The 27,454-nt window shown below is 38.6% G+C and overlaps 1 long non-coding RNA gene across 2 annotated transcripts; it reads right to left on the bottom strand.

Moving 5' to 3' along the window:
- Nucleotides 1-11,036: 11,036 nt before the first annotated feature.
- LOC108438841 lies at nt 11,037-12,483 on the bottom strand. Of its 2 annotated transcripts, XR_001858722.1 has the most exons (4): nt 12,261-12,483; nt 12,059-12,094; nt 11,461-11,581; nt 11,037-11,307 (listed from the first exon to the last, which is right to left on the bottom strand). It is a non-coding gene; the product is annotated as an uncharacterized LOC108438841 (long non-coding RNA). The 2 variants fall into 2 exon arrangements; XR_001858721.1 differs by having other exon boundaries at nt 11,037-11,581.
- Nucleotides 12,484-27,454: the final 14,971 nt, after the last annotated feature.

The following is a 27,454-nucleotide window of genomic DNA, read 5'->3' as shown; positions in this document are numbered from 1 at the left end:
CTCACCATGACCATATTTTTGACATGCCATCTACCATGCAGCTGGGCGGCCAGTGCTGGGATTGGCATTCTCTACAGCTTTAACCCCCTACATTGCTATTGGCCCGCCGGCAGGCCCAGATTTTTATTACACAGGTTCTGTAACCTACGAATAGCTCAACATGTTTGCATTGACATCCCTGTGGTTACTGAATAATAAGCCTTAGTATGAAATAAGCCTGGGGATTTTAAGGGATTATAGTCAAGTTCAGTTTAGAGGCTCAGCTCAGGCATCACTCCTTAGAAAAAACAACTAATTATCTATGAGTGCAGAATTTTCTTTACTGCTAGCCATAACATCTACATATATAAACACAATGAGAATTCTCTCTCAGCATAGACATCACAGGAGCCGATGACCTACACATTTACTCACTCTCCTCCTTACCACAGTTCAGGTCAGTCAGCAAACAGGTATTTGGTGTCTGAAGTTTCTTGAAGCTTCTTATATTTAGAATTGCAGCTCTGAGGCTAATGTAGCTAATAATACACACATCATCACAGGAGGACCTTACTGATGAGCAGGTTAATGGAAACTTATATTCATGGTTTCTGAAGCTACAAGATATAATGTTGCCTATAAAAGTGCACAAAAGTAATAGAAAGATTCAGTGGTACAGCTAGCATTGTTGGTTGGCTACTTTTCTCCTTTTTGTACAAACAAGATTTGTGATTGGCTGTGAAAAGTCATGTAGATGTAATTTTAAGATGCTTGACTATGTCATTGAATTTTATATAAGTATGTAAGTTGAAGTTTAAGTGGTCTTTGTCATTTCTTAATATATTTACATTGGAACAATATGTCATTCTTCAGAGTCCATGGTGCAACACACGACAGCAACACATGACTGCATAAAGTACAGATACACCACTGTAAAATGAGTGCAGAGCATACAATAAATAGAATAGGTCATAAATATACACAACAATAAATACACATGACAGTAATTGTACTGAACAAAAATATACTAGACAGGACAGCAAAACAATATACATGAAATCTATAGCAGCATTAAAAGATTTCAGAACGATTTAAAGAACGTAAAGTGCAGGTGTGCAGTGATGGGTAAGGGGTGTCTGATCAGTGCTTACAGTAGTCTGAGTGTCTCTTGGAGGGAGCTGTTGTAAAGCCTGGTGGTGGTGGAATGGATGCTCCGAAGGTTGAAGAGTTCTTGACAGAGTGGTCATACACAATGCTGTTGGCCTTGTGAATGCAGTGGTTCTGGTAGTATGGGAGGCAAATCCTGCCAAAAAGGAAAGTAAAACGAAAACAATAAAATGTAAATGCAAGCCTCTTTTTGCCATGTCTTTTTCCAAACATCTGCGCAAAATTCCTGCCCAAATTGAAAATGAAATGAAATGCCTTCATTTGCAATTTCATTTTTCACATGAGCGTGTGCCATTTGTGACAAAAATAAAAATAAATTGAAAACGCCTATTTGTCATTTCATTTTAGTCATCATTTTGGTTTTTCACGGCCAAATCTAAAATGAAAACACTAACAGACAAAAGAAAACACAAACTTTACTTTGGCTTTTCTTCATGAAACGCAGAATAGATGTCAAAACTAAAATCAAAATGCAAAGTTTACTTTCTTATTTCTTTTTCATGGCGACAAATCTGACAAAATTAAAATGAAAATGCAAAATAAATAAATCAACAGCAGAGGGACAGTTCGTGATTCTGTTTTCGTTGTGGGTGCACTTTAACTATCAGAATGAAAAGGCAAATATAAACGATTATCAGCGTCACCTGCTGGAGGTTCACTTTTCATTTTCCAATTTTCTTTTTCTTTCTCTAACTGACCAACATGCAAATATATGATAATTAGCACTAGGTGGGGCTATGGGGTACATTTTAGGACACAATTAGCCAACTGCCTCCTTTACATTGATTAACTGTCTCAATAAATTAACACTTACAAGTGATATTAGTTAGACCACTGAGAATTTGAAGTATGGTAAATAAATAAAAAAATCTCAATAGCCAACTAGCTTGATAGTTTAATACTATCACTCTATGTAAGGCCTTTGATAAAATATGTTATGTAAGCAGCGTTACACTGAGAATCTTTATTGCAATAGCTAAACAGTAGCTAAGACATGGATCGGATGACATACAGACGAACCAGCTCAGAAGGGGGAGCACAACAGAGACAAACTAATTGATGGCTCTTTTACTGAAGAGTAAGGCTAGTGATACAACAAGTGTATTGCTACAAGCTCTCCTGCTCATTTCTAAAGCTGTAAAATAGTTTGATCTTTAATGAAATTCTTGCTCAATGTTAAAATAATAAACTTCTGAGATTGTTGTCGTGATTTTATAATCCACATCTTTATTCGGCATGTGACTGGACACAAAATGACAGCACATTTTAGAGATTTACATCAACTACCATTTGGTCAACAAAGCGCAGCCCTGTCTAGGTAAAGGAATCCTAGGAAACTCATGGCAGAGTAGACTGTACACACTGCTCACAACAGTGACGAGTAGAATTGAAACACAGACATTGTGCTATTTTTCAACACACTGATGTGTTTAGTTAAGGACAATACATTTTGTGTTAGTTTTAACACAACCATTGTGTTATCTTCATTAACACAACCAGTGTTTTTTTATTTTTAATACAAAGATATGTTTTAACTACACAGTCAAAGTCAAAGTTTATTTATTATTTATTATTTATGTAGAGCTTTTTACAACAGGTGTTGTCACAAAGCAGTTTTACAGAAAATTACAGGAGCAAGCCCCCATGAACAAGCCTGTGGTGCCAGTGGCAAGGAAAAACTCCCCAGGAGCAGGAGGAAGAAACTTCAAGAGGAACCAAGACTCAAAAGGGGAACCCATCCTCCTCTGGTCGACACCAGATAGCAAACCGCATCAGTACTGCATCAGTCTTATAGTACAAAACGGGGAAAACAGGCAGAGTAATGGTTAATTAGATTAGTTTTAGTTTATGCAGCAGCAGCAGCATCGGGAGGGTCAGTTCATGAGGGTGAGGTTTGCACACCGTTGTACAGCATGAAGCTCAATGCTGGTCAAGCCAGTCCAGAAGACTGGTGAGCAGTGGGCACCAACTCGGCAAAGAAAGGAAAACACACAGAGCCACTCATTGTATTCTTTTGGCCTAAATGCTCCACAACAAGCTCAAAAAATATATGTCTAAATGTTTTTTTTCTGTTTTTTATGCTTTATCCTTATAACTTTGAATGAAATTTATATCATGTACAGGTACTGTCACTAGTGTTCTGGTGCTTCTTCAATTTGAAAAAGCTATAAAAGAGCTAACAAAAAGCAGCATTTCTATTAGATGAATAAACACTAACACTAGTCCTAAATGTGACCTATTTGGAATGTTAGCCAAGGTTTGGTGCTTTTATTTAGCACTAAGGTAACAATGCAACACCTTCCTTATGAACATCAAATGCAATTCACATTCTGGAATATGTACACTGAGACCAGTTAAGAGCTTTATCGGGGACATCTAAAGCTCATATGCTTCCTGGCTTAACAAAACCCGTCCTAAAAAGACGTTAAATCTCACCAGGCATCACTAGAAATCTCTAATTGTACAGTCACTAAAGTCTCTGTGATTAAGATTAAGATTGTCAATTGCTCAGGAGCAGAGCATAGTTTCATATTCAAAGGCAATGACAAAATTACTATTTTCATAGAAGCCACATCCTCTGGTTGCCCAAAGTTTACACAGCAATGAAATGTTTTGTCTGTGAAATCCTCATCTGGTGAAAATGACTGACCAACTGCTGATAGTAATAAAACATTAAACATTGGTCTTTGTATTCAGAACTATACACCTCTGAATTTAATGATAAAACTGACACCTCTCTATCTTTCTTTCCCCTTTACCACCTTTAAAATAAAGCGGAAACATAAGCTGGGCCATTAACCCTGACTGAGCTGGAAAACACACTCCAATGTATGAACAAAGGCAAACTGACGGGTTTGGGTGGAATCCCTGCTGAGTTTTATCAAACTCTTCAGGTTTGACGAGTTAACACAGCTGTTATTTCCATTCTCTTTAAAATAAAGGACCTTACATCTTCTGCTACTCATTGCCTGCTCTTTCAGACCAGATCAGATATCAAGCTATACGCAAAAGTTTTAGCTAGTCAGTTAAAGGCATTCATGACCAAACTAACTCATCAAAACCAAACAAGCTTTATGAAGTCACACCCTGCCTCTGGCAATCTTCAGAGCCTCTTCCATATCACCTGTTTCTCTGGTCAGACTGAGTCTGTATGCAGTCTTCGGATGCAGTGAAAGCATAGGTAGAGTGAAGGTATCTAGGGCTACTTTTAGAACTCATGGGTCTCAGCTCGACTTTTATCAATATGATTAAAGTCCTATATTCTAATCCAGCAGCATGACAGGACAAATATGCTCGTGATTATTCTGTGTGCAAAGGAGGACTGTCTCCCTTCCCCTTACTGTTCGTAGTATGTGTCTTGAACCCTGGCCTCAAGCTGTCCATCAGTCAGATTTGATGTCCCATATTGTCATTAGAAATACATCTCTTTATGTCTCTTTATGCAGATACATTTTATTCAATTTAGCATAGAGCTCTCAAACTGGTCACATTTCTCGAATTCTTCACAAGCTCATATGTCTGCAATAGAAATGAATGTACTTGAAATGAAGATTACCCCCCTAGAACCCCCTGTGGCGCCTCAGTCTGTGCCAAATTCGTGTAGCTAAAGGTAGCTACATAGGCTTCATCTTGGTAACAGCTATGAGACTGTGAGCCATCTTTTAAAAACTAAATTAGCTTTCTAGCTAGATAAGTTTACCTGGGGTTAAAGTCAACTTGTGGGAGAAAAACTTTATCGTCTCAGTGCATAGCAAATCCTGCAAAGTTCCACGACAAGTCTTGAGACAAGCCCATTTACCTTATATGAACAAACCTCGCTCACAAAGAAAAATCAAAAGGCAGGTTTTCAGATGAGAGGGCAAGTTATGGCTTGGCAGGTGTATAACCTGCAGTCTGTAATATGAGTGGTCAGTGATTTAACACAACATAATTTTTACTTTCTTATTTTAACACGTGTTCAACATATTATGAAATGTGTTGTTAATTAACACAAGCTTTTTTAGAGTGTACCGTAAAGTGTAGTAGTACACAAAAGCAGCATATCGAAGGTTTAGCTTTTATTTTCATATCAGTTATTTGGTTATTGGACTGATCTGGAGCTATTGTAACATTAGCTTTATGTTAGACAGATAAGCTGATGAACTACAAATGAAGCTGCGTTTTGAGGTTGCGATACTCTTTGCAGTGTTTCATTTGTGAGTTTCGTATGTGAGCTAGCTGGTTAGGGAGTTTCTGAGTGGGTTCGGTCATGCATGCTGCTGGGTTGGTACAGTTCATATCCACCACCAGATGGCAACATTTCTCAGATCCAATTGTTTGCTTTGTTTTTTTTATTTTGTTCTATTAATTAATCATAAAACTGTTCTAAACTGGATGATGCTCTAGGATATACATATACTTGTAGATGCTTGCTTGCTTGTATCGTACTGTACTGCTGGTTTTCTCTGGTTACTGCCTCCTGCCCTCAAGCTCATTATTAGCTTTTGTGCGATCCGCCCTTTATATTGCTGTCTCAAACAGGCCTAATGTGGATTTCACTATAGACTACCTTTCGTAATGATAGATGTGGGAGAGCTGTACGCCTTCTTTTTGCGTTACTATGCTTGTGGTGGAATCCTGATGGCTCTTATCCAACTAATCTGTTGTGCTGACTGGGTAAGTATCAGTTAGCATAGACAAGTACAGATGAGCAGGATGTTAGATGTTGGACAGTTGTTTGCTCTTCTTACAGGTATAGAGGGTCTGCACTGTGAACACAGAGGCTTTTACAAGGGTGGCCTAGGTCCATGCAGCAGCCACCATGAGGTCCACATTTCTACATTCTGTGTAGTGCAGACCGGTATTTTTCTTTTAGTGAAAGGTTGTGCAACATGCTCATTTTGCTTGGCCAGCATTTTGGAAATGATCTGACTGAAAAAAGCCAGTGGTGGGAAAAGGTTAATGTGTTAATATGCTATGTAAAGATTTGTTTGCATAGCTAGGTTGCTAACGTAATTTGTGAATGGTTAAAGACTAACGTACAGCTGCAAATAAATTAATCACATTCTCTCCTCTGGTGAGCTGTGCAGTCTAGTGTGCTATAATATAATGTCACTCACTTTTCAGCTAAACCCTGCTGTAAAGTGTATGATAACATTGGTTTTTATATGTTTAGTGGACGTCACAGTGCATAAGATGCTGCAGTGTGTTCAAGGACATCAGGCAATTCACGCACTAGACTAAACAAACTATTCGCAGAGTACAAAATCCTCAAAGTTATTTAGTTTGGGGCTGTAAGGTCGTACATAAAGCCAGCAGTGATTTAAGATTTTGCAGTTTGCTTACTAAATTTTGTTAAGAAGCTGTTAATTCATCCCAAATGCCTTTTTTAGAATTCACTGATTTAATTAAATATCACAAATGAAAAAGTATTTTGCCTATTTTGTAATGAATAACTCCAACCTAGGGTTCAATTTCATGATACGATACATACTGTCGTTTTTGCATCATGATACAATACTTTTTCAATATTCAAGATTTCAAGATTTATTTTTGCATTCGTTTTTTTGGTTATTTATTTATTTCTATGTATCTGTATCTAAAAGACAGCAGTGCTTGTTGAAGCGATCACTGTCACGTTGTCTTAGACATAAAACAATTTTTAAAATACAATATTCAATATTTACCTCAATATTAAAACCCGTGGGGAGAAAAAGCTGCCGTTAAAAAATGTAGAAGTATTGTGAAGAAAGTTCATTATAAACATTTTACAGAATGTTTGACATTTTAATATTAAAATACAAATGTTTTACATGCTGCTTCTGATTATTTTCACAGTTAAAATGAAAATGTGTTTCATTTGTGCTACAACACTTTTGTAGCACCAGCACTACCTATTCAAAAAAATTTTATACAGCCCTGCATTAAGGGCTTTAAACGTCATAAGCAAGACCTTGTAGTCAATGCAAAACTTCAAAGGAAGTCAATGTAAACGGAATAAAAACAGATGATTATGATCAAACTTTCTTTTCTTGGTAAGCACACAGGTTGCCCAGTTCTGAACCACTTGCAGCCTATCTACAGAGACAGCAGGCAACCAGTCAATAACACATTACAGCGGTCTAATCTAGTAATTGTGAAAGCATGAGCTAGTTTCTCAGTATTATACAGAATTAGCATGTTTTTTTATTTTGAACATGTTTCTCAAGTCATAAAATACAATCTTAGAGGTGCCACTGCATTCAGCAAATTCATCAGATGAACAGCATTCAGTGTTACACCAAGGTAGCTTTTGGTTACACTGAAAAACCATAAAGGTCAAAGATAAAATCTGCAACCCATTTCGAGCCCACTGAAGCCCCCCCATCAATTCTCCGGTTTTATCACTGTTTAGCAGGAGGAAGTTGTCAGTCATTCAGGTGTTTATACTATAACACAAGTCTTCTGTTATGTGTAGCTGTGTCACTCAATCCTGCTGAGCTGACATGTACAGTGTTGTTCAAAGTTAGAGACCATGCTTTTGTTTTTGTTTAATTTTCACTCAAAATGGCCATAAATTAAAAAAGTCATTTTCAGTGTTGGTAAAAAGCAGAAAACATATTTAACAGAAAATTCAATAAAGCTTACAACATTCAGTACATTAATAAATCTATTAGTACTTAATTTGTTCATTTTTTTACTTTTGTGCTCTCTACTGCACGTTAACTCTTCCATCCTTCCAGTCACAAAACCAACCAGTTACAGCTGTCCTCCCAACAAAAGCTGTTCCTAAAAGAATCGCTGACATAAAGTCTCCTTCAAAAAGACGCTAACATTCACACAAGCAACTACCCAAACACACCTTAGCAGCCTTACAGGTTTCCTTCTCATGTGAGTCTGAAGTAGCTAAAGGAGATTGTTAGGATAGACTAGATATAAAATAATCTACTTTCGTAAGGAAGGGGAAAATAAAGCCAAAGGACAATAGAAGTTTCCAAAACGAGAAAAAGAAAACATGGGACATGGGACTTCTTCTCATTCAAGAGCTGGTAAAACACCAAAGCTGTCCCCATCAAATAAAGTTTTCTTATTTGAGAGAGAAAGAAAAGACAGAAAGAAACCCACAATGGTCACTGAAATAACTTGAAACTGACAAAATAATAACAAATAAAAAGTTACTGAAAATCAACTAATGAAAATCAGACATTGCTTTTGAATTGTGGTTCACAGAATAATTTAAAACAACAAACTAGCCTGGACAAAAATGATGGCACACTTTACTTAATATTTTGTTGCACAACCTTTTGAGGCAATCACTGCAACCAAGAGATTTCTGTAACTCTCAGTGAGACTTCTGCACCTGTTCACAGGTATTTTGTCCCACTTCTCATGAGCAAACTGCTCTAGCTGTCTCAAGTTTGAAGGGTGCCTTCTCCAGACTGCAGGTTTCGGCTCCTTCCACAGATGTTCAGTAGGATTTAGATCAGGGCTCATAGAAGGCCCCTTCAGAATAGTCCAATGCTTTGCTCTAGTCTTGAGATTTCATTGGACTCTGCACAGATTCAAAACACCCTGTGCCAGATGCAGCAAAGCAGCCCCCAAACGTAACTGAGTCTCCTCCATGTTTCACAGTAGATACAATGTTCTTTTCTTGATATGCTTCATTTTTGCGTCTGTCAACATACAGCTGATATGACTTGCTCCAGTTTTGTCCCATCTGTCCAAAGGACATTCTACCAGAAGCTTTTTGGCTTGTCAGTATGCATTTTGGCATATTGACAAGCCAAAAAGTCTCAATTTTTTGTTTCCTCCTTGGTCGTCTTCCATTAAGTCCACTTTGACTAAAACATTGACAGACGGTGCAATCTGACACAGATGTAACTTGACCTTGATTAAAGTTGTTCTGGACTCTTTGGTTACTATTTATATTATCTGTCTTCAATTTGTTATCAATTTTCCTCTTGCAGCCACATCCAAGGAGGCTAGCTACAGTCCTGTAGACCTTAAACTTCTGCATAATATTTGCAACTGTAGCAACATGAACATCAAGCTGCTTAGAGTTGTTCTTATAGCCTTTATCTTTAACATGTTGGTCTACAACCCCAATTCCAATGAAGTTGGGAAGTTGTGTAAAACATAAATAAAAACTGAATACATTGATTTGCAAATCCTGTTCAAACTATATTCAATTGAACACACTACAAAGACAAGATATTTAATGTTCAAACGGATAAACTTTGTTTTTTGCAAATATTCACTCATTTTGAATTTGATGCCTGCAACATGTTCCAAAGAAGTTGGGAGAAGGGCAACAAAAGACTGGGAAAGTTGAGGAATGCTCAAAAAACACCTGTTTCGAACATTCCACAGGTGAACAGGTTCATTGGAAACAGGTGAGTGTCATGATTGGATGGGGCGAGGTTCACCACTTTGTGAACAACTGTGTGAGCAAATAGTCCAACAGTTTCAGAACAATGTTTCTGAATGTGCAATTGCAAGGAATTTAGGGATTTCATCATCTACAGTCCATAATATCATTAAAAGATTCAGAGAATCTGGAGGAATCTCTGCAAGTAAGCAGCAAGGCAGAAAATCAACATTGAATGCCCGTGACCTTCGATCCCTCAGGTGGCACTGCATTAAAAACCGACATCATTCTGTAACGGATATTACCACATGGGCTCAGGAACACTTCAGAAAACCACTGTCACTGAACAGTTAAAACTCTGCCATGCAAAGCGAAAGCCATATATCAACAACACCCAGAAACGCCACCGGATTCTCTGGGCCCGAGCCACATTCTGCACGTGTTACAACAGCGTGGCTTCGTAGTAAAAGAGTGCAGGTACTAGACTGGCCTGCCTGCAGTCCAGACCTGTCTCCCATTGAAAATGTGTGGCGCATTATGAAGCGCAAAATACGACAACGGAGACCCCGGACTGTTGAACAACTGAAGTTGTACATCAAGCAAGAATGGGACAGAATTCCACCTACAAAGCTTCAACAATTAGTGTCCTCAGTTCCCAAACGCTTATTGAGTGTTGTTAAAAGGAAAGGTGATGTAACACAGTGGTAAACATGCCCCTGTCCCAACTTCTTTGGAACGTGTTGCAGGCATCAAATTCAAAATGAGTGAATATTTGCAAAAAACAATAAAGTTTATCCATTTGAACATTAAATATCTTGTCTTTGTAGTGTATTCAATTGAATATAGGTTGAAAAGGATTTGCAAATCACTGTATTCAGTTTTTATTCAGTTTTACACAATGTCCCAACTTCACTGGAATTGGGGTTGTATAATTTTCTTTCTAATCTCCTGAGACAACTCTCTCCTTAGCTTTCTGTGGTCCATGTTCAGTGTGGTACACACCATGATACCAAACAGCACAGTGCCTACTTTTCACTTTTAAATAGGCAGTCTGACTGATTACAAATCTTTTCTAGAGGTACCATCTTTTGTCCAGGCCAGTTTCATTAGTTTGTTTTTTAAGATTATTCTGTTGAACCACAGTTCAGAAGCAATGTATGATTTTCATTAGTTGATTTTCAGTAATCTTTTGTTTATTATTACTTTTGGAAGTTTCAAGTTATTTTAGTGGCCATTCTGGGTTTTTCTTTCTTTAACAGAAGGATAACAACAATTTTCACGTGTGTCTATATATAAACAGCCTTGTGGGACACCATATTGCACTTTCTGTGTTTGGAAAATTCCCCATTTCTACTGACAAATTGATAGACATCTTTCAAGAAAGGTAAAGTATCAACAGCTGCACTCAAGTACAGCAGTACTAGAAAACAGATGTTTCCACAGCCTCTCTTTGACCACCTTTTCTGAAAGCCAGACTGAAATACTTCATGCTTTTTAATCTTATTACAAAAAAATTCTCAAAACTACTTCTTTGAAGAGCATAGTACAAAAAATCCAGGCACAGTGATAATAGAAAACTTTATTCAAAAATAAATAATGTACAGCAGCAGATACAACTTTTGTCTACATCAGCACATGACATTAGATTTACCTGTTTGACATTGCAAACATACATAGCAGTTTTACAACATAGTGCTACCCAAATTTACCCAATGCCACTCCTCACCCTTGACAGTAAATGAGACATACATAATATATAATAATATTTAACCAATAACCACTTCAGTTCTTAAAGTTGAATGTTTTGTAGGAATTATTCAACAGCTTCTGGCCACCTGTTGAATACACAAAATAATTGAATTTGACTCCATGTGTAAGCATCCAATCTAATCTTTCTTTAAGTGTCTCGATTCATTGTGGTACAAATTTAACCTTCCAAACAAGCAAACATAAACATTTTTAGCCTTTTAGTGAAACACTGTAATTACCAAGTAAAGCTGTGTGTATTTTCAGTACTTCTGATGCGACTGTTCAGATGCATTCACAAAAACAGCCTTCATCATCATCAAAGACAGGAGGAGATGTCAGTCATAACTGTTCCGCTCTGATCTGTAAAAAACAAACTCCGCCTTAGCTGTTTTCATGAGAGCTCAGACGAGGCTGAATGCAGAAAAGACTGAAGCAACTTGACCGTTCTAGCAGCCCACAGATATGCTGCTGTTTGATTACTCATCAAATTTCTCCTAAACTAAGCACACTTTCTCCAAACTCTCGCATGACTTACTCTCTCAGTTTGACTCTCACAAGTGAGAGAGAAAGCAAATGGAGAGAAACTTGAAACATTAAAGGAGACATAACAGCAGACACAAGCCATAAACTGTAAAGCACAGAATCCTGTTAGGACTACATTAAAAGAATGAGTCAATAACTACTTTTCAAAAGTGCATTCAGTCATTTGTAGTTTTAGGCAGCATTAAAAGTACAATTTTAAACAGATGATGATAGTATGTTGCATTCAAGCTTATTTAAAATATCAAGATATTTCAGCTAATAAACACAAAAGAACTTAATAAAACGATCCCTTACCTCCGTGTCATTGACTGGTAAGTAGAGAAGGGTATGCTGCAAAAATTCAACAAATGAGAACAAAATAAAGTCAATTCTAAGACATGTTTTGTACAGAATGTTGCTTAATTAGCCTCTTCAGCTATGCTATTCACTCCCGCTGATAGGAGCTGTAATGGACTATTGATTCTGTGATTTGGTGTTGTTTGCACTGTGCACTTACCTTTATATGAGATCCTTTTGAACGCATGGAAAACACTTGTTTGTTTGTCAGGGACAGACAATGACCAATGACCTTATCTTTTCCATCAAATCTCTTCAGTCGAGAGAGCATCGAAAGGCGTGCGTGTGAGGGGTGTACAGATGTGAGAGTATGTGTGTGTGCAGCCGTATCTGTACGTGAATCTGACTTGCTGTGCTCCTGGAAGGAAACTACAAAGCACTCTCAGTTCCTCTTCTCATTCTGAATCAGCAGCAGGTCTCTGTATGTGTAGATGGGACATAATTACAGCTGAGTGTGTCTTCCCCCACAAACTGTTTTGATTCAAGATAACAACAGGAAGTTTTGTTGTTGTTGTTGTTTTTGTTGTTCTTTTGCGTGTGAGATAAAAATAGCATATTCGTAAACCTCATCTAAAGGGGGACTACGCTAAGAAAAGGCTAACCTCAGTTCTGAAAAAGCTGGAACAAAATGTGAAATACAGATAAAAAACAGAAAGCAGTTATTTGTAAATCCACTGTGACCTATATTCAAATGACAACAGCACAAAGACAAGATATCGTCACTGTGCAAAGGCAAACAAGTGTTTCTAAAATAGTAACTTCACAGGAGAGGGTGAAACGTTCTTTACTTTCAATATAGGTTAATGTAAAGAAGAGATTCCAAGGATGTTTTGAGTGTTAGAGCATTCATCATGATATAAAGGACAATGTAAAGCGCAGCTACCATGCTCGAATGATGTAGGAAATAAAAATGAAAAAAAAAAATGGAGCGACTCTGACTCTGACTCCAACTCTGTAAATGTAATATTGTACTTTGTTAGCTTTGTCGTCTTTGTAAATATATGCTTCTTGCGAAAGTAATGCCTGCAACACATTCCCAAAAGTTGGTACGGGGTATTTTAAGACCCATTGTGAAATGTAAATAAAAATCTTGATGCAATCATGCTTGGGCATGAAAGGTGCATCCAGTAAAATCCTAGTCCGCCTTGCCACAAAATGCATTAGTATGAATAAAATAAAACTGCCTATACACCAACAGTTAAAAAATCTCCTCTTCATCAATCTGTGAAGGCTCAATTAACTCTGAAATATATGTAAATATTTTGGAGCAACATGTGCCTACCAGACAGTGTTTTTTTTAGACAGCGACATCTTATTTTAACTTGACAACGCCAAGCCACTTTCTGAACACAATAGAACAGCATTGCTGTGTAATCAGACACTGTCTGTGGTCCAGACCTGTAGCCCATTAAAATGAGCATATATTTATTAAAACCAAAGTTCATAGGGTAAAACGTTAAATGTCTTGTTTAGTACTATTTTCAATTTAATACAGGTCAAACACAATTTGCTAATTACTACTTTCTGTTTTTATTAGCATTTGACACAATATCATGAGCTGTTATGCTCAAAAACCTCTCACATCAGTGCTAACACTACTTTTTTAAGTGAAATTTTTAGTTTCAGGCATTGTAATGACTATCACTGCAACATCCTTTACTTGTAATACTTTTAATAGTTTGTAAAATATTTGTTTGACACTAATTTCTACATCTATGTGCCTCACCAGTCCCAGCATTGGTGGGCCTGTTTCTAGGTTTCGTGACAAAGCTGATGAAAGCTATCTGTGGCACGCATCACGGTGAAGGAAATGAGGTCACACATTAGAGCCTGAGAAAGAACCCTTTCATGCACCAATGAGAGGACAGGGTCCTGATGGAGCTGGAAATGGGTGGGTGGGGGACGGTTAGTTACTGCATGCCTTAGTGTGTCATCATTGTAGGGAAAAGCCCAGGTGACCCCCAGGCTGGTGGAGAGGGACAGTAAGTGTGCAACTGCACTGGGGATTCCTCTCAGCTCATGGAAGTTAAAAAAAAGAAATAAAAAAATACATGAACACGAGAAACTGTGGAAATATAAGACTACAAAAAATCTCATGCCATTTGCTCTGAAAAAATGAATAATACTGTGAGAAAAACAACAGAGAATCTTAATCTTTAATCTTTAAACCATAGTTATAACACTGCCTTGCAAAACTGTGATACGTCATTGTAGATAATGGATATTCTAGTAATTATGCCATGTAATGCACTTGCATAGTTTGAATGTTAAACAATCAGCACCAATCAACGGCTCGCTCCAGCGTTCCTTCTGTCTCCCAGCTCAAGTGTTGTAGGTTGTACAGCAACGTGATTATAATCATCATTTTGTCTTCATTTAAATTGCGTTCATCAATATCATAAGAATGGCAAATTATGAGCCAAATATTGAGAATCTAATTTAATTCAATTGTGGACTGAGTGTGTTGTTACACTATTTGCTAAATGATGATTAAAGACCTCCATTTTTCAAATTGTGACTGGACGTCAGCATATTTCCATCAGACCTCACTGAGAACTACAATAAGTCCGAGCACTTTTTCTTTAATTGACCCTCTCAGCTATAACAGAAATGGAAATGGAGTCTGGAGGTTGATATACAAGATGGACATACTGTATATAATAAACAACAATAAATAAAAAAGCTTAACGTAGTTCCAGTGATTTGACCAGTGGCAGAGCAGGTCTCAGAATAAAGTACAGCTATAACTGCCAAGACAGTTTGTGTATTTTTGCCACAAATTTCAGTGTAATACCAACAGACGTATTGTAGTTACCAAAAATATTAATAATATTATTTATTTATTTATTTATTACTGAAGTGATTTACATGAGCATGTAACAGATGAGTTCACCCAGTTACTAGATTCAGATGAATAATAAAGCCTGGTGAGAGACTAGAGAAAGAAGAACACTGACTCTGGTTTGATACATTATAAATCAACCCTAGGAAAACTGAATTTCTGTTTAACATACTGACTTTTGTAGGTATTCGTTAATCAGTCTTCGAAAATATGTCAGTGATTTTTTTAAAGGAAGAAAATAACTATTACATAAAGTCTCTGAGCAAATAGCAAGAAAACTCAGTTCTGTAAAAAAACGGATGCGGCTAAAGAACCGTCTATGTGTGGATTGTCTGCACAACATGAACCACATGATTTGAATATCAAAGTTAGAACTTGGAGTGTAAAAGCCTAAGTTGTGGGCTGAATGAAACCATCTTGCCAAAGCACAGTTTAACAGAGTTTCCGCTTTGTTTGCTTTAATGCTTTTTTCTCACATTTACATATAGATGAAAATGCATACTTACATAAAACATGGATGTAGTGCCTTTTTTTTAAAATGCATCACCCAAACAACTGTGCTTCTCCATTAGCTGCTCTCTCTGTGGTGCATTGGTTATTTGTTTTACTTATGAATATTGTGTGGGTTGTTTTTTCATGATTGGTTTTGTAGTGGTCGATAAGTGCGGTATAAATACGGCATTTGGCCAGCAAAAATCATGAGTCACACTTAGGTCACAAGTGTATCCTGATGACTGTTTACATTATATTGTGTAGAAATTTGATTGCATTTACATTCTCTTTATTTGGTATAAAATTAATAATAATAATAATAATAATAATAATAAACATTTGTTGAGCCCAAGACAATTCCATGACCATGATTAGTCAAGATCAAGTCAAGACAGAATCTAATGCGAGCCAAGGCAAAGTCTGACTTCAGATTTTAGGCCTCTTTAGACTCTGTTTGACTTGACCCTGAGTCAAGTCTGAATCCAAATGAAATAATTAATAAGACTTTATATCATTCTAGTACAAATTACTGGAAAAATAAAAGGAAAGTTTTTTAAGCAAAAAAAAAAACAAAACAAAAACAAACTATATGTGCAAGCAAAGTTTCATGGGTTAAAGTTTCTTGGCATTCATGTCCAGAAGCTGTGTTAAAACATGTGTTGAAAGAGATAACTGCCCAGCAGTGTGTTTTTTAGGCTTTTTAGGAACTGTCAAAAATAAGTAAACAGTTGCTACTGCTGTAGAAGGCTGGGGCATGTGACAGTATTGGCTTGTGTTCTACTTGCTGAGCGCCCCCTGGGGAGTAGATCTAGATAGCAACCCAGCTAGAGAGTAGAGACAAAAGGGAGAAAGCATCTCTGTGTAGAGAATCAGGGCAAGAAAGCTACTCAAGAATTCTAGCAGGCCAGTATTAAGAACCTCACAAGGGCTTGGGCTACAATTCACCTCAGGACTGGGGGATGTGCTGATTGGAGTGTTGGTAGCAAGAAGAGTGTGTGACATGCTCAGCGCCAGTGCAGAGTTCCAGCCCTATCATGTCTGACACAGCCAGCAAAATAAAGCCCTGAGCAACATCAGAGAATGCTGCCATTACAGGCAGAGCACAGAAGAAAATCAGCCTGATAGACAAGAGGCTGCTTGTTCTGACTAATCATCACATGCAGCTTGTGATTGAGAGCATTGCTGATCGACAGCACTGCCATGCTGACTGTGGTGAAAAAGTACCTTGAGGCTGGAAAGCAGCAACCCTTTCATTGTATAATGACTGATTTGTAGGAATATACAGCATACATGACTGGCTGCATTAGCAAGTGTATGGATGTTGACTATACTTGAAGGTGACTTTCTTCAAGACCTTCACACGTGCTAACCAGAAGCAATGAATGATTGTGGAGGTGGGCATGCTCTTGAAAACCTGGAAGGCTGCCTTTAGGTCAGATGACCAGACTGCCATCAGCACAGCAAGTGCCAGCCCATCTCAGGCTGTCAGAGGCAAATACACACAGAGAAACCTGTTACAGGGAATTCAGGCCATCACTGACTACAATGTGAAATCCAATATCTGTGATGGCGATGCCTTGCTCCCACATGCACTAAATGATTTCTACACACAGTTTGAAGCGCATAACCAGCTGGTGAGGAAGACCACCACTTCTCTCACTGACCACAGTGGCCACAGCAGACGTTGGGCCTTTCCAGGGCTGGCCTACTGAAGGCTGCTGGCCCTACAAACACACCTGGCCAGGTGCTCAGAGGAGGTGCTGACCAGCGTCAGATTTCCTAACAGACATCTCCAAGATTTTTCTGAAGGCAAGGAAAGCCAAGCAGTCTCAGAATGCAAGGTGACTACCATCATCCTTGTGCTAAAGATGTCAACTATCTTGCCTCAATGACTACTGATCTGTAGCACACACTTCAATCATCATGAAGTGCTTTAAAGTAGCTCCTACCACAAGTGCTGCACCCACAAGGCCAGCAGCATTGTGGATGGTCTCTCCCACCCCTAGTGCTGCATGCAACAGGACTGTGGGAATGCTGGGGATGACTAACCCCTCAGGGGTCAGGACCCAGAATCTTAAAAAACAAAACAAACAAAAAAAAACATTGTTTTCTCTAAGCAGAACCAATATTTTAAAGTATAATCTAGCCCAATGGAAGCATATTAGTATCAAAATTAAAAATGAAAATTAAGATTAAGTGACCCTTATTAGTACCACAATGGGGAAATTTCACCTCCGCATTTAACCCATCCGTGAAGTGAAACACCGCATACACACTAGTGAATACACACACTAGGGGGCAGTGAGCACACACTTGCCCGGAGCGGTGGGCAGCCCAATCCACGGCGCCCGGGGAGCAGTTGGGGGTTAGGTGTCTTGAATTTTCATTCTGAGCTCAACATTGCATGTATGAGTAGGAAATTAAAATACAAGCATACAAATACATTACTATTTTACATATTACATTGTTATTGTCACGATTGGCCCCTCCCAGTCCTGTCCATGTGTTCGTGTTTTGGTTTAGCCCATGTGTATTTGTTTTGGTTTTTCTAGTCCTGCCCCTGCGTTTCGTGACTCCGCCCCTGATTGTTTTCACCTGTCCCTCGTTTTCCCTTTGTTACTTAAGCCCTGTGTTTGCACTTTGTCTTTGCTGGACTTTGTCCTTGCCTTGTTTGATTGTATTGGTCTTTGTTGGATGTATCGGTCTTTGTTGGATGTATTGGTCTGTGTCTGATGTTTACTTTGTTTCTCCGTGTTGTTGGTTTGATTCTGGTATCTGTCATGTCTGTCCACCCTCGACTCTGTGTAGATTATTGGAACCTGGACTGTCTTGACCCTGACTTTGGATTTGCCCTCAATAAAAGTCGCTTACCTCCGCACATGCGTCCGCTACCACGCTCCACGTTACAGTTATTCTGATACTGATATGCTTCCATAAAGTCTACTCTACTATAGTATAGTAAAGTATATTTCTAATATTTTTCATACAAGTAGCAGAGCAGAGTGCTTTACAAACAAGTGATAAACAAAAAGTAATAAAAAGAAATAAACATAATAAAATGCAAATTAGCATTTAAATAAAAAGAGTGTAAGGGGGCTCAAAGCAGTTTCCCTAAAGGATCAGTGTTTCAGTTTTTTCTTGATGTAGAAAACTTTGACATTGGTTAAGAATGTTTCCACTTTCATGCCATTACCTAGAGGCAACATGTACAATGAAAAAGCAAAAGCCCTAACATTAAACCCTGTGGGACTCATAGTGGTTAACATTTTTGATGAGTGATTTCTCAATGAAACCACAAACTGCCTATTCATTAAATATGATTTCAAACCATTCAATGCCTTTTTCTTGAATTGGGGGTGCAAAGCAGTTGTATACGTGTCTGACTGTTTATTTTAAATATCAAGTAACAGATTAGTGATTTTTTATGTTTAAGTACTCAAATACAAAATGAACTCGATATTCAGAATGCCTGGGTTAGCTGACTAAGCTGTTTTTCTTGGTTGATGTAGCACAGCAAACAGGCTTATTTACAACCCCAATTCCAATGAAGTTGGGATGTTCTGTAAAACATAAATAAAAACAGAATACGATGATTTGCAAATCCTTTTCAACCTATATTCAACTGAATACACTACAAAGACAAGATATTAATGTTCAAACGGATAAACTTTATAGGTTTTTGCAAATATTCACTCATTTTGAATTTGATGCCTGCAACACGTTCCAAGGAAGTTGGGACAGGGGCAACAAAAGACTGGGAAAGTTGAGGGATGCTCAAAAACCACCTGTTTGGAACAGCCCAGGTGAACAGGTTAATTGGAAACAGGTGAGTGTCATGATTGGGTATAAAGGGAGCATCCCTGAAAGGCTCAGTCGTTCACAAGCAAGGATGGGGCGAGGTTCACCACTTTGTGAGCAACATTGTTAAGAACAACGTTTCTCAATATGCAATTGAAAGGAATTTAGGGATTTCATTGGCACTGCATTAAAAACCGACATCATTCTGTAAGGGATATTACCACATGGGCTCAGGAACACTTCAGAAAACCACTGTCAGTGAACACAGTTCGTCGCTCCATCTACAAGTGCAAGTTAAAACTCTGCCATGCAAAGCGAAAGCCATATATCAACAACACCCAGAAACACCGCCGGCTTCTCTGGGCCCGAGCTCATCTGAGATGGACAAACGCAAAGTGGAAAAGTGTCCTGTGGTCTGACAAGTCCACATTTCTAATTGTTTTTGGAAATCATGGACATCGTGTCCTCTGGGCCAAAAGGAAAAGGACTGTCCGGATTGTTATCAGCGCAAAGTTCAAAAGCCAGCATCTCTGATGGTGTGGGGGTGTGTTAGTGCCCATGGCACATCTTGTACATCTGTGAAGGCACCATTAATGCTGAAAGGTACATACAGGTTTTGGAGCAACATATGCTGCCATCCAAGCAACGTCTTTTTCAGGGACATCCCTGCTTATTTCAGCAAGACAATGTCAAGCCACATTCTGCACATGTTACAACACCGTGGCTTCGCAGTAAAAGAGTGCGGGTACTAGACTGGCCTGCCTGCAGTCCAGATCTGTTTCCTATTCCAAAAATGTGTGGCGTATTATGAAGCGCAAAATACGACAACGGAGACCCCGGACTGTTGAGCAACTGAAGTTGTACATCAAGCAAGAATGGGAAAGAATTCCACCTACAAAGCTTCAACAATTAGTGTCCTCAGTTCCCAAACGCTTATTGAGTGTTGTTAAAAGTAAAGGTGATGTAACACAGTGGTAAACATGCCCCTGTCCCAACTTCTTTGGAATGTGTTGCAGGCATCAAATTCAAAATGAGCGAATATTTGCAAAAAACTATAAAGTTTATCCGTTTGAACATTAAATATCTTGTCTTTGTAGTGTATTCAATTAAATATAGGTTGAAAAGGATTGGCAAATCATCATATTCTGTTTTTATTTATGTTTTACACAAGGTCCCAACTTCATTGGAATTGGGGTTGTAATTGTCTAATACACACTTGAATGTAACGATGTTGAGAAAATACACTGCTCAAAAAAATAAAGGGAACACTTAAACAACACAATATAACTCCAAGTAAATCAAACTTCTGTGAAATCAAACTGTCCACTTAGGAAGCAACACTGAGTAACAATCAATTTCACAGCTGTTGTGCAAATGGAACAGACAACAGGTGGAAATTATTGGCAATTAGCAAGACACTCAATGAAGGAGTGGTTCTGCAGGTGAGGACCACAAACCACTTCTCAGTACCTTTCTGCTTTCTGGCTGATGTTTTGGTCACTTTTGAATGTTGGTGGTGCTTTCACACTCGTGGTAGCATGAGACGGACTCTACAACCCACACAAGTGGCTCAGGTAGTGCAGCTCATCCAGGATGGCACATCAATGTGAGCTGTGGCAAGAAGGTTTGCTGTGTCTGTCAGCGTAGTGTCCAGAGGCTGGAGGCGCTACCAGGAGACAGGCCAGTACACCAGGAGACGTGGAGGAGGCTGTAGGACGGCAACAACCCAGCAGCAGGACCGCTATCTCTGCCTTTGTGCAAGGAGGAACAGGAGGAGCACTGCCAGAGCCCTGCAAAATGACCTCCAGCAGGCCACAAATGTGCATGTGTCTGCACAAACGGTTAGAAACCGACTCCATGAGGATGGTATGAGGGCCCGACATCCACAGATGGGGGTTGTGCTCACAGCCCAACACCGTGCAGGATGCTTGGCATTTGCCAGAGAACACCAGGATTGGCAAATTCGCCACTGGTCCCTGTGCTCTTCACAGATGAAAGCAGGTTCACACTGAGCACTTGTGACAGAGTCTGGAGACGCCGTGGAGAGCGATCTGCTGCCTGCAACATCCTTCAGCATGACCGGTTTGGCAGTGGGTCAGTAATGGTGTGGCGTGGCATTTCTTTGGAGGGCTGCATAGCCCTCCATGTGCTCGCCAGAGGTAGCCTGACTTTTTTTTTTTTTTTTAACCTTTATTTTACCAGGTAAAATGTTTGAGAACCAGTTCTCATTTACAAACATGACCTGGCCAAAAGGCCCCAATAAAAATAGGTCCACGACACATAAAAACAGATACATACAAAAGCAAGTATACATACCAAAAGTAAAACATAACAAGACAAACAAAAAAATACAGATTTACATAAAACAAACCAAAAAATATGAAAAAAGCAGGAGTAAGGCTAGAGAAAAATGAGTATGTATGAGTATGTGCATTATTTTTATCCATGATTATTAACAAGAGCAACAGTCTACTATTGTATGTTTAATTGTATACTTGAAAGTGGTAAGAGGTGTTAAAATTGCAAGTCTAAGGGTGGTTTGTAAAGTATTCCAATCATTTGCTGCTGAAAAACGAAAGGAATTGCAGCCAAAGGTACTGCATGTTTTGGGAATGGTGAGCTTGATGTATTCACTTGACCTTGTGCGATATTTATTATTGGCTACGTGAAGAAGAGACGACAGATATGGTGGTGTTATGGCCAAGATCGTCTTGTAGATGAAGTAAAACCAATGATGGAGCCGCCGAGTATGAAGTGAGGGCAAGCCCACCAGTTTATAGAGATCACAGTGATGAGTATTGAAAGGTGCATTAGTGGTAAAGCGGATGGCAGAATGATAAAGTGTGTCTAGTTTTTCGAAGAACAGTGCATGATGCCATTTTATAGATGATGTCACCATAGTCCAAAATTGGAAGTATTGTCATTTTAACAAGAGTAAGCTTGACTGCATAAGTAAAAGAGGCTTTATTACAAAAAAGAAAAGCTAATCTAGCTTTGACTTTCTTCTGAAGGTTATTGATATGTGTGGAGAAAGACAGAGACGAGTCCAACCAGATGCCTAAATATTTGTAAGATTGAACAAATTCCAAAGTCATGCCATTAGCACAGCTGATCTTGGGGGGTTAGCAGCATCTTTTTTTCGACTAAAGATAATGCATTTGGTCTTATTAGTATTAAGGCGGAGATGAAGGTTGTGAAAGGACTGCTCTACTGAGGTGAGACTCAATTGAAGTGTAGATGCTGCAGAATGAAGTGATGGGCCAACTGAATAAAGTATGGTGTCATCAGTGTATAGGTGGATTTTAGAGTTACCAGCAACTTTGACTACATCATTAATGTAGATGGAAAACAAAGTTGGTCCCAAGATGGAGCCCTGAGGCACACCTTTGGAGATGGTTAATGGTTCTGACACTATGTTTTCTGTTTTCAGCTGCTGGACACGTTCAGATAAATAGCTGGCAAACCAATCACAGCAAGTAGTAGACAGACCAATGCTGGAAAGTCGACGTAGAAGGATCCTATGATCAACTGAATCAAAGGCTTTGGCCAGGTCAATAAAAGCAGCTATACAGGCCTTTTTGCTGTCCAATGCTGTAATAATGTCATCAAGGACCTTTGTAATGGCAGTCAAGCATCCATGACCAGCACGAAAACCAGATTGAACATCAGATAGGATATCATTTGAATCAAGAAAATGGGTTAGCTGTTTATAAACCAACCTCTCCAAGATTTTCGCTAAGCATGGTAAAATAGAAATAGGTCGATAACAGTCGGGGTCTGAAACAGAGCCACCTTTAAAAGGGGGAGAAATCATGGCTGATTTCCAGTCAGAGGGAAAAACAGAGAGCTGTAGAGACAAGTTAAATATTTGTGTAATGGGAGCAGCAATGATGTGAGCAGATGCTTTTAAGAACATGGGATCGAGTCCGTCAAAGCCAGCCGATTTATTTGGATTTAATTTAGTGAGTTCATCCCGCACCTCTAATATAGAAATGGGTTTGAAAGAGAAACCGGCATTGCTGGAGCAGGAAGGCTGAGCAACTGACAAAGCAGCGACTGGGTCAGGGAGAGTAAAAGGTTTGGTTGAATTAATAAAATAATGGTTAAGAAGTGAAGCCATACGAGGCTTATCACTAACAACAACATTATTGAATACCATGGACATTGGCAAGTGGGGGGAAACAAGTTTGTTTTCCATAGACTTTACTGTTTTCCAGAACTTCCTTGCGTCAGAGCCACAAGTAGAAAATTTCTCCTTAAAATGGGAAATTTTTGCATTCCTGATTGCTTGTGTTGCTTTATTCCAGTTGCTTTATTTATTACATTGCCTGAAGGCAAGCCAATCAGCAGGAGATTGAGAGGAACGGGCTTTTTGCCAAAGCATGTTCTTTTTATGGATTAACTTTGCCAGGTCATTGGAAAACCAGGGACTATAACGATTTTTAGTCCTAAATCTTTTCATAGGAGCGTGTTTATCTATGAGCAGACTAAATGTACTCTTAAAAAAAGACCAGGCATCATCTAAGGAATGCATAGAATTGATTGTTTCCCAAGGCACTGCCGCAACATCTAGAAGAAAGGAATGCATATCCAGTTTCCTCAATGAGCGCTATGTCACAATCACCGGTGAACGTTTGACAGAACAGCCCGATCGTATACAAGCAATAGCACAATGATCACTTATTTGGCCGAAAACTCCAGCTTGATAGTTAGAAGGAGTATTAGTGAGAATGAGATCTATAAGTGTAGAGGAAGAATGAGATTTAAGGTTTGGTCTGGTAGGCTCAGATATAATTTGGGAGAGATTTAAAGCATCAAATTGCTGCTGAACTATTTCAGGGGGATTGATCATATCCCAATTTAAATCACCCAGAAGAACAAATTCAGAGGTGATAAAGGGTGCTAGGAGTTCACTAAGGGCTGTTAGTGAAGAGGCTGGAGCAGAGGGTGTTCTGTAGCAGACAGCGACAGTAAGAAAGAAACATGTTGAGAGTTTGATCTTTATCACCAGCAACTCAAATTGCTTGGGGACTGACTTAGAAAGAGCAACAGTGCAATGCAGATGGTCTTTAACATACATAGCTACACCACCACCCCTGGTGGCTCTATCCTGACGGAAAACATTAAAGCCTGTCATCGAGATATCAAGATCAGTATTACTTTTCTTGAGCCATGATTCAGAGATAGCTAAAACATCGGGGTTAGAAGTAAGGTACCAACGTTTTTAAATGATCAAAGTGCCTTGGATTTAACAGACTACAGATGTTCAAATGTAGAAAACCCAATGATTTACGATCACAGAAATCACTAAATAGCAATTGAGATGAAGTGAGGTCAACTGAAGCAGGTCCAGGATTTGGATGGACATTACCAGAGATAAGTAACATAAGTATAATTAATATATGCTTGAGAGCAGTATCAAAATAATCCGGATGATTATCTTTCACAGAAAGTGTGTCCACATGTAAACAGTGAGAACCAAACAGCTGCTCCAGTAACATAAGTGAGTAGAGTTGAGTAAGATGAGAAACCTGAATGAAAGGAGGTCATACAATTTTGGTGATCCAGTAGGATGAGACATCTCTGGGGAGTAAACTGAAATCCAGTGTATTGCTGCCATGAGATACAACCACATCTCCAAATAAATGCCTACTGAGAGGCTTGGGAGCATGAGACTGAGAATGTAACCAAATGACAAACAACAATGTACAACAAACCAATGGGGTTTTTAACAGGAAACGCATGATAGGCTAGGTATTACAGCAAGTACAATAAAGAGACTATAATAAGAGGAAAAGCAGAATGAAGTAACAAGACCAGGATGTACCGGGTAGAAGGCAGGCCCGTTCCCCAGACCTGAATCAATCTGGGACATCATGTCTCACTCCATCCACCAACGCCATGTCACACTACAGACTGTCCAGGAGTTGGTGGATGCTTTAGTTCAGGTCTGGGAGGAGATCCCTCAGGAGACCATCCGCCACCTCATCAGGAGCATGCCCAGGCGTTGTAGGGAGGTCATACAGGCACTTGGAGGCCACACACAATACTGAGCCTCATTTTGACTTGCTTTAAGGACATTACATCAAAGTTGGATCAGCCTGTCGTGTGTTTTTCCACTTCCAATTTTGTGTGTGAGACTCCAAATCCAGGCCTTCACTGGTTAATAAATTTGATTTACATTAATGATTTTTGTGATTTTGTTGTCATCACATTCAACTTTGTACAGAACAAAGTATTCAATGAGAATATTTCATTCAGATCTAGGATGTGTTATTTGAGTGTTCCCTTTATTTTTTTGAGCAGTGTATTTACAGTTTACCTCGATACTTCTTGAATCGTGTCAAAACACAATAAGCTAACGTAAACATAAGCTACAGACCTCTGAAGATGTGTAAAGAATGTATTCAGGTTCAAAATTATTTCTATGTTGGAAATCACTGCCATCGCATCATGCGGTAAACAAAAAAGGTCCAAAGCCAATATATTTGTCTTATGTTTATTTTTCTAACTGTCATGGCAAAAATACCCCCTGCAACCCAGCATGCTTTGTCAAGTGTGGTAGTTAAGTGGCTTTGGCTTAAGCAGCTGGTGTGGTTATATAATAGACAGCGTTGAATAATAGACTTGCTTTTTAAACAACATCAAATCAATGTGTAGGAGTGTATGTAGCAAGTGTATTTTGACTACTTAATGACCTTGTAATTGAGACGACCTGCTGATATTTGGGAGGAAAATATACATAGGGCAAAATGTCTTAGCTGCATAACACTGTTGATTATGACAGGGTGCATTGGGGTGATTAAAAATAATAATAATAAAAAAAACATTCATTTTTCCCATAGACAATATCACCTTACTTCAGCCTGACACCACCTACAAATTGACGCACAACGTCTGAGGTCTGTAATGGAAATGGAGAACCAAGAAACATTTTATGTTTATCTTCTCAGTGTCTCAAGTGTCTCAGGATCTCAGCAAATCATTTTTAAAACTTATTTTTAATAAGAATATTTTCCTCTGAGATATAAACTTCTGCTTGCCTTAAAATGCTTAAGGAATAAACTGTGTTATGTGAAAAGATTAACAAGAACATTAAAGACTGTTCTACTTTTACCAAGGAGGTCATAAAATGAAAATAAGAAACCAAATCATATGTGCAAATCCTAAAGTCTGAACTTGAATATGATATTTGTGTTATGTAAATGCACATGTTTTCACGGTTATTCAGACTGAGAAAATGATTTTGCGGATATTACGGTAAGTGTACAGGAAGACGGCAGGGTGTAGGTGGGGGATGGCCTCCATAGGTGTCTCTGTACACTAGGTATAATTGCTTTAAATGCTTGCGTGTACTGTACTGACACACTGTGTCTGTGTGATCGTCCTGTTTCTAATTCCAGAATAGTAATCAGTCAGTCTGAGTCTAGCTTGTTGCTTTATTTATATATCTGCTTGGTAGATATAAAAAAAAGGTCAAATCTTTTTTCTTCTGAAAAATAGTAAAATGGCTGTGGAAGATGTTTGATGTTTTCCTGAATTAACATACAGAAGATCATAAGGTTTCTGATCTTATATGTGTTTTCCATAAAGTTTTATTCATTTAAACATAGATCTTTTATCTAAGTTTAGTCACTAACCAGCAGAATGTTCAGGTTTTAGAACTTGTGATTACCAAAACTATGACACACCAAAAGGTAAGTGAGAGAGGCTAAATCAGAAGAAGATAGATGTACCGTAAAAGTGTGCTGAAAGGTTTTAAAATGTCATGTTTTATCAATAAAACTACTGCAACCAACAGTGCTCAACACTTCTCTAAGGCCAGTCTGTTTATTATTATTATTATTATTATTATTATTACAAACTCAAATCCAAAAACATGTCAAACAGCATATACAAGTATGCTTGATTATAAATGGAGTATCTAGGAAAGGCCTTATCCTCTATTAGAAAGGTTATACTGAGGCTTGCAGTTTTTCCGAAAATGATATCATGAATAAATCAACATCACATTCCTCAGCTAGCAATAGCAAGGATTTAACCCTCTATAGCGCATAATATCATCAAAAATCATCAAAAAATTAAGGGATCCCAGAGAAATCGACATGAAGGCCAAAGCCAAAAACCAGTGTACTGTAGTACTATACTGTACTGTACTCAGCCATAGATAAATAACGCCTCTGGCTTCTCTGGGCTAAAGCTCATGTGAAAATAGACTGATG

The sequence above is a fragment of the Pygocentrus nattereri genome, chromosome 11, assembly GCF_015220715.1.
Source record: "Pygocentrus nattereri isolate fPygNat1 chromosome 11, fPygNat1.pri, whole genome shotgun sequence".
NCBI lineage: Eukaryota > Metazoa > Chordata > Actinopteri > Characiformes > Serrasalmidae > Pygocentrus > Pygocentrus nattereri.
Note: the sequence above shows the minus strand (reverse complement) of the source record. Positions and strands in the feature narration are given on the sequence as shown.